We start from the raw sequence: 9,209 nt of genomic DNA on the forward strand, positions 1-9,209 counted from the left end.
CCCTCCTCAACCCATATCTGATGGAGAGTTTGTCCACACGTGGGCTCTATACGATCGACTTACATACCACGTATTATCTGAATAGGTGGTTGCACTCTATACTATATATAGCTAAGGTACCATGCTCTGTAAACTGTATCTGTAATGTCCATCAGGGTCTAATACTATATAGTACATCTTTATATACAACTATCTGTTTTACCATGATTCTGTAATAACTATATTAACCATGACATTGTGATAAACTGTATTTGTATCAATCGTATTTCTGAAATGAACTGTAAAACTGTATGTTATGGTACTGTAAACTGTATAATCATGGTATTCTGTAATTAGTATAAATTATACCCACTATTTGTATATTATGTAAAACATAACTCTAAAAAAATACTATAAAGCATGTTTCTATACTATATCTATATTCTCAAGCCACACATTAATTTAAAACATATTTTACATAATTGATAAACTGTATAAAGTTGTGTTGTGAATAATAATCTGGTAAAAATATACATTTCACACGGAAAATCATTCTAAAACTACCTAGCATAGCATATTTCCTTTACCCGATTCCTGCTAAAAATCCTCTACTATGATGGGTCCTACACCGGCAGGATTCTCCACTCAACACCCTGAAAACCATATACTCAGAACAAAATATTACTATTTCTACGTCTACAACATTTCCTACAACTGTTGGAAAGTCAAATTTAAACAAAAAGACTTTACCCTGAATCTGGGATGAAATCCAATTTCGTCACACCGACGATCCGCTCCGGTAGACTTGAAGAGAACTTCCGCAGGAGCGTCGTGGTGGCCTCAAATCGTTGATCCGACGATTGACGAAGCCGAAATCGAAGAGGGAGAGAGAGAGAGATGAGAAACTGTAGGAGAGAGAAAATGAGAGAATTTCATTGAAAAATTATGCATTTAACCTAGATTTAGGCTATTTATAATGTGGGATTCATCGACGAGCCACGCCACCTCGTTGATGAGTCTTGTAGAATGCTCGTCGACAAATCTGCACCCTCGTCGACGAATTTCAGACTTCCCAAAAATACTCTCTCGGTATCTTGTCATCGATGATATGGGACCTCGTCAACAAGATTTTGTAGAACCCTCGTCGATGAAACCCCTGTGTTCGTCGACGAGGCTTGGAAAAATTTCTTGGGATTATTACATCCAAAGTGCAACGTCGTGTTCGTCGATGAAGTTGGCTACCTCCTTCTGATACTGTTTCCATTTTCCTCCCTCTTTATTATTTAAATACCATTATTCTTCGGGTTGTTACAGTAGCTCCATTTGGAGAGGGACAATCTTCAACCCGACCACCCATTTTTGTGGTTTGAACTATTACCTCTTGGAAAAGGAGAATGCAAATCTATCTTCAAACTATGAATTGGAAAGTTTGGGAGGTTGTCATGGAAGGTGACCAAATTCCTCTTAAATTAGTTGATGCAAAACAAGTTACTAAGGAGAAAATTGATATGACAGACTTAGACTGTAAGATGCTGTGAGTAAATTCTAGTGCCATGAATGCTCTATATTGTGCTTTAGATGCCAATGAATTTAATAGAATAATGACTTGCAAATCAGCTAAGGAGATATGGGACAAAGTAGAAGTAACATATGAAGGAACTATAGATGTTAGGGATAATATGATCGATATGCTTACAAGTGAATATGAAGCCTTTAGGATGAACCCGGATGAATCCATAACTAATATGTTTACTAGGTTCACTAACATAATCAATTCCCTAAATGCACTAGGAAAAACCTACACTACTTATGAGATGATAAAGAAAATTCTTAGAGGGCTACCACCTAAATGGGAACCAAAAGTCACTGCTATAACGGAAGGAAGAAATCTGAAAACCACTTCCTTAGATGAGCTTATAGGTTCCTTACTCACATATGAAATGGCAATGAATGAAAAGAGTGGAAAAACCAAAGCCCAAGAATCAATAGTCTTTAAAGCCTTAAAAGAAAACTCAAGTAGTGAAATGGATGAAGATGAAGTAGCCTTCATATCTAAAAAGTTAGCAAGGATACTAAGAAAGAGAAACAAATTCAAGAGAAAAAATCAAAACTCTGAATCAAAAGAAGAAGATATTGGCACCAAGAAATCAAAGAATAAAACTCCTACGTGTTACAATTGCAATAAAGTTAGACATATAAATCCAGAATGTCCACTACTACTTAAGAAAGAGCCTAAGAAGAAAAAGAAAAATGCTATGAAAGCTACTACTTGGGACATGATGAGTACAAGTAGTTCTAAAATCGAATCAAGTGAACAAGAGGTTGCTTATACGTGCTTTATGGCTTGGTATGATGAGGAAAACTCCTCATCTAAATCTTCAAATAATTCTTGTAGTGATGAATCCAATGATGAAAGCATGCCATCTTATGAAGAACTTCAAAATGACTTATTCAAGATGCATAAGATGTTAATTAAGTAACTAAACAAAATACTTCATTGAAAAATAAGAATGAAGGAATGATGAAAGAGTTAGAATCACTTAAAACTGCTGAAATGGAAAAGGATTCAAGAATCAAGAAAATAGAAAGTAACAATGAAGCTATGACAAAGGAACTAGAATCTAATAATCTTGTTGAAAATGAAAAAGACTTGAAAATTAAAGAATTAGAAAGTAAGAATGAAAAGATGATAGAAGACCTTCGATTCCAATCCTCTATAGAATATAAGAAAGATATATATATATATATATATATATATATATTTTTGAATTAGAGGATAAAATAAGAAAATTATCTCTAGAGTTAGAGAAATCTCAAAAGAAGGTTGATAACAAGAAAGAGATAGAGTTAAATGATCTCAAAAATCAGATTAACATAAAGAAAATATCATTTATAACTTTACAAAAGGAAAAACAAACTTTGACAAAATGATAGGCTCACAAAGGATGACTCTAAATAAAGAAGGCATTGGATTTAACAAGATTGAAAATACAAAGAAACAGAATCTTTGCATGAGATATTTTTCAAAAGCATGAAAGACTATGCTACCATGTCTAGTAATGGCTACACTAATACAATATGCTATCAATGTAAGAAAAAGGGGCATATCAAGTTTGAATGTCCATTCAAGAGAAAGGATGTAAAAACTAAACTAGTATGGAAAGTAAAAGAAACATCCTTTATCAAACCAATCGGACCCAAGAAAGTATGGGTACCAAGATGAAAGACTAGTTCATAAATGAAAAAGTTCATGGATTAAGTCATTCCCCATCAAAAATTGAGAAAGTAACTTAATTCATGATTAACAAATACGTTTAAAGAGCTTATTATAACAAATTCAAAAATGGCATTGTTGGAAAAATCATAGGATGATTTTTTACAAAGCTTAACTTAATAAAATATTAAGAAAATATCAAATTGAACTTATTACATAAGTACTTCAAGTTGATTCAAGTATGATTTTTCATTTTGAAGCTCACTAGGCAAAGAGACTTAGAGACCTTAGTTTTAAGTCTTGGAACTTATTTTTCAAAGAAGAACAAATTGAGATTTTAAGTCTAAATAAACAAAGAAGAGAGAAATAAAAAATGTCTTGAAATGAGGAACAACTGGTTGACAGACGACTGCCTGTCATGGACAGTCAACTGACAAATTAAAGGATCTTAATTAAGTAGACAGAAGCATGACAGACAACTATCAAGTTGTTGACAGACGATTGTCAGTGACAATTGAGACGACTGTGTAGGTTTTGCCAGACGTCTATCACCCTTCTATTCATTTTTAAAAACCTGGTTGTTTAGTGACAGACGACTGCCCCCTGTTGATAGGCGACTACCTAAATTTTTTAAAAGATATTTGAGAATGAAATGCTATATGCTACATGCTTACATGCCTATATGATATGCTATATGCTACATGCTTACATGCCTATATGATATGCTATATGCTACATGTGTATGACTTGACTTGACTTGACTTATATTGATAATTTATGGGTCACTATTTGAGCATAAGATTATTGAGCAAAGCATGAATTTTGACATGAAATTAATCCTTGACCATGCATGCTAATAATGAATTAAGTGGATAAATTTGTCTTGTGCTGTTCTTTATATCTATGAGTTATGAAAGATATAATAAATTATATTTATATCCATGAGCTATCCATAATGTGATAATGACTTTGATATCCATAAACTATCTATGATGTGATAGTAGCTTTGGTATCTATAAAGTATTTTTGGTATCACATTTTTAAAAATTTTTTTGGTATCAAAATTTAAAAGCTCACTTGGTATCAAAATCTAGAAGTTCAATTTGTCTTTTAAGTATGACAAGTATGATTATATCTATAAGCATAGTATGACATTGATGATATTAGCATGATATTGATATTTGATACATGATGTGAATCAATGTTTTGAAACATGGGATGATAAAAGCATAATTGGTAACAAAACTGAATGTATTGAATTCAGGAGGAATGTTATGACTTATTGCTTATATTATGATCATTTTCCTATTAATCAATTGATATCATGAATTAAATTTTAAATTGGTATCACATATTTTTTAGTTGGTATCACATATTTTGTTAAATTGGTATCATAAAATCAACAATTGGTATCTTGAATAATGTCAAAGGAAGAAAAAGCTGTTAGTAAAGATATGACTATTAAAACACACTACATATGCTATATTGAAAAATAATAAATTGAGTGTGTACATATGTTGATATGCATGTTTGATGATATGCTCAACATGTGATTTTACTTGAACTTAATAATTTTTTTTCCCTTTTTGATGGATGTCAAAAAGGGGAGAAGTTTTAAAGAAAAAATTAAGCATAGTATTGCAAATTGCAAAAAACTAAGCATGAACATAATATATATCAAAAGGAGAAGTATTTGATAGTGATGAGCATGATTGTAAAAGAGGTTTTGAAATTGATATTGATCTTGCAAATATTGTTAAGATGATGCTTATTGAAAGGGGAGTCTTTTTAAGACTCACTCCAATTTTTGCTTCTTGTTTGTCATCATAAAAAATGGGGAGATTGTTGGCCTTACAAGGCTTAATATCTTATTTTGATGCTAACAAATAAGTAGAACTTAACATGCTTTGTTTCAGTTATGTATTTTTAGGACTCAATGATGAATGCAAGGTTAAAGAATTCATGAAAGCTTGTACTTCAAAGAAGGATGATTATATCAAGCTTGAGGCACGAATTAAAACTTGAAGATCATGAGAGCATTTATATAAAATAAAAAGCTTCAAGAATGAAAGCCCAAGTGATCAACAAGAAAGATGAAGCAAGTATAAAAACCTCAAGGAATTCAAAAATTGAAATTTTGAAAGAGTCTATAGGAAATGTCATGTAAGTACTTCAAAGAATTTCAATATGGATGCATGAAACTCTTAGGTTAATTTATTAGACCTAGCTACCTTTTGATATACTTGTAAAATATTTTTATAAGGTCAAAAATTGTTTCAAAAAGGTTAGAATCATTTTTGCAATGAAAAGCACCAAAAAGAGGATTTCTCAAATGCTGTCAATTTTTCTACATCTGCATTGATGTACATTTGTCTCCATCAAAAAATCTTTATTTTAAAATGTGTTAAACATGAAAGTTTTAAGATTTTCTCTTAGCTTTCATTTGACATGAATAAAATCAAATTTGGAGTTACATAGAAAATGTTATGATGAAAGGACTGAAAGGTGCTTGAAGTTGACAGCCCGACAGACGATTGTCAAGAACTGGACAATCGACTGCCAGTGCACTTTGAGCTGCCTATTCGTGTTTGGACAACTGACTACCACCTTACTGTCCCTTTGGTTTAACTGAATATACCCACTGCCAAAAATGGACAGTCATCTGTCACGCGACTATTTTGAATTTTTTCATAATGGTCAAATTTTTTAAATGAGGTTGCTTAGGGCTCAAAATTTGTAAAAACTTGGGGAATACTCCAAGTCACTTGGGGATCAAGTGACATACTTTTTAAAGTCTATAAATAAGCCGCAAAGATCATTGAAACTATGAACCAAGAACTCAATTCAGCAAAAATTCAAAATCTCTCTCAAGTGCTCTCAAATTCTCAAGGCTATCTCTTGCTCTCAACTTGCACAAATTCAACTAAGTTTTTGCTGATCTTCTTCCACCAGAATTGTGCTACAAATTCTAAATCTTTCAATCATTGAAAGAATTAATAGGTGATATACTTCATTGAGCTTCAAGTTAAAATTCCATATTGTTATTTACTTTGAAGTATGTAGTTTTGAATTGTTGTACTAATCAACTATTTGAGGAGCAAATTATTTGTACTCATCTATTTGATTTATTTCTTGTAGACTGACGATTCCAAGGATTGTTTGGATTCTTGGCTAAGCATGGGGATATTGCTTAGAGAGGCGGGCTCTAGCCTAGTTAAGGAGTGACCGGACGAGGGGATATCGTTTGAAGAAGGCGAGCTCTAACCTTACCCAAGGAATGTTGTAAAGGTTTGTTCCGCTCGTCAAAGGAACATGTTTAGTGAATCCTTTGGTGGTTTTCCAAAGGCAAGGACGTAGGTTGGGTATAAGCCGAACCTCGTAAAAATCCCGGTCTCACTCTTTCTTCCCTTACTCTTTATTTTTCAGCACTTATTTAAATTGCTTGGATGGTTTAAATTAGAAATCATATATATACTACGTATATTTGGAAATCAAGTAAACTTGAAGTCTGATTTTGATTTGGGTTGCGGAAACCGAAAGGGACTGCGTTGGTTAAACCATATCTTTAGGAAACCATACGGGAGTACGTTACTTGGTTAAACATCCCAAAGATAAATTTACTAAGAGTTTATTTGAATTTTGAATATTGGGAAGAGTGTGAATATTGTGTTGGATTTTATATTATATATCATATTAAGCAAATCAATTAATACAAGGCTTCACATTAGCAAACACAAATTATCATTCACTACAGGGCTTAATTCAAATTTATAACTAGGGCTAACAACAAAAGCTAAAAGTTGAATTTAATATATTGATATATTGTGGCTGAATGGTTTTAATTTAAATGCGTTTATATACGAAAGAGTGTTGAATCTTGCATACTTCCATTAATCTAATAGTGTTGCAGTTAACTTATACTTGGGAAATTAATTGGTTGTTTGGTTTGAATATTGTGCTTAATTGATTGGATGTTTACATAGTTGTGTTGTTGATTGTACAAAAGAAACTAAGTTCTTATGTGATTGGTAAATTAAACAAATAAGTCTAAAATTATTTAACCAAGAAGAAGTTCTCATAGGAAATAAAAGAAAGTTTTAAAATCCAATTCACCCCCCTCTTGGGACTACACCTTACTTTCACTAATCTAGGACGATTATGGTGGATTGGATACATTGAACCCATTGAATTAAAAACGAGAAAGGTTTTGTTTAGGAATTTGTTGCCAAAAGACTTGAAAGAAGGTCCCATATCAAACTTCCACGAAGAAAAACCAGGCTGGGAGGATTTCTAGAGACATAGGAAATTCTATGAATTGGTTCAAAATCTTTGGGGAATTTATCTCCTTGAAGCAAGAATGGCATTAAATTGCATTTTCTTTGCAGACCATGAAACTTTAATTTCTATTGAGGGGAAGTATCTCCAGCAATTTGAAGAAGCTAGTTTAGCAGAACTTGCAATTGAAGCAAAGAAAACAATCAATCAAATTAAGAATTGGGAGTGTCATCTTCCTTCAACTTAGGCTATGAAGAGTGATCTTCAGATTGTACTAGTAGAATTAGCAAGAAAAGAGCATGATGAAGAAATCATTGCAGCTTTGGAAGATCTCTGAAGCAGGACGAGATCTTGATAAGTGTACAACTTAGATGATAGTCCAGTTTTCATCATATCCCAGGCCAAACTGATTGGAATAGTCAGTAGGGTCATATCAGACACTTGTCCAGACACGTGTCATACCCAGGCATTGCAGAATGGACAATTCGACAAGCCATATCAAGTTATCTTTAAAGCAGCTTTATTATAGTTTGTTGTATTATTGGGTTACATTACTTATCTTTGCAGCAACTTTATTAAAGTATGATGTGTACTTGATGTATTAAAAGGTCAATATTGGTAGGCTATTAAAGTAGGTTGGTAGGCTATATATCTACGTAGTGTTTTTTTATGTCAGTTGCTTTATTAAAGTAAAGATGTTAGTTGCTTCATTAAAGTAAAGTTGCAAGTTGCTTTTTTAAAAGTAAGTCTGTCAATCAAGGAGAAAGCAAGTTGTGCTTATCCCTTGGAGTCTTTTTAAAGGGATCTCTAACCCTTTGTTCGGGGAGGAAAAATTGAGACAGATTAATAAAAGTTTATTCAGTCCAAAAGTTCTCTCTCGAAATCTTTCTTTTTATTCAAACATCATTGTGTGATAATTGAAGCTCTAAGGAAGCCCAAAGAATCTCATTGAGGAGGGTGTTCATAGAGGTTTTGGTTAGACACCAAGCATAATAGTGGAATCAAGAGGTTGCTTGATATAGCTTCGTACAGGTTTAAGAGAGATTGCCAAGATATAGGTAGTATAGGTAATACACTTTTATTAATTAATTCTTCTTCCCCCTCTTTTCTTTTCCTAAATTTTTGAGTCTAGCAAGCAGGATTGGCGAGAAATTAGTATCAGAACCTGGTTGTGGTTCTATGATCAGTAAAAGAGAAAAAGAAAAAGGGTCACTTTTTTATCAAAAGGCTTCTATGAAGTCTAATATAAGATTTTATGAGAACTTAATTGAAGAAGTGTGGAGAGAAAAATTTTTTAGACTACCTTCTTCTAGAGTCAATTTTGAATTAGATCCTATAGTACCTAATTTAAAAAGAGTTAAGTCAGGTCTTGAATCACAGCTAGCAAAGATTGAAGAGCAGATTCATCTCTATCAATCTAGAATTAGGCAGTGTGAGTGGCAATTAGGGCAACTCCACAAAACCTTAGGATCAGAATTAGATGACCAAGATCTCATTAATCTTCAAAAATGACTGATAAAAAGTTTGTTACGAGTAAAATTAGAGAAATATTGAAAAGTTATGAAGATAGGATGGCAGATCTTGAGCAAACTCAAGAAGATAGAAGCAGTATATCAGAAAGATATACGCTTAGAGACTATGAGGAAGCATAGGAACAGGAGGTTCAAAGTGCCCTAAGAGATATAAACAAAACTAAAGTCCTATCAGACATAACATAAGATATCCAGAAAGCTCAGGATGA

The sequence above is a fragment of the Malania oleifera genome, chromosome 2 (assembly GCF_029873635.1).
Source record: "Malania oleifera isolate guangnan ecotype guangnan chromosome 2, ASM2987363v1, whole genome shotgun sequence".
NCBI classification, from domain to species: Eukaryota; Viridiplantae; Streptophyta; class Magnoliopsida; order Santalales; family Ximeniaceae; genus Malania; species Malania oleifera.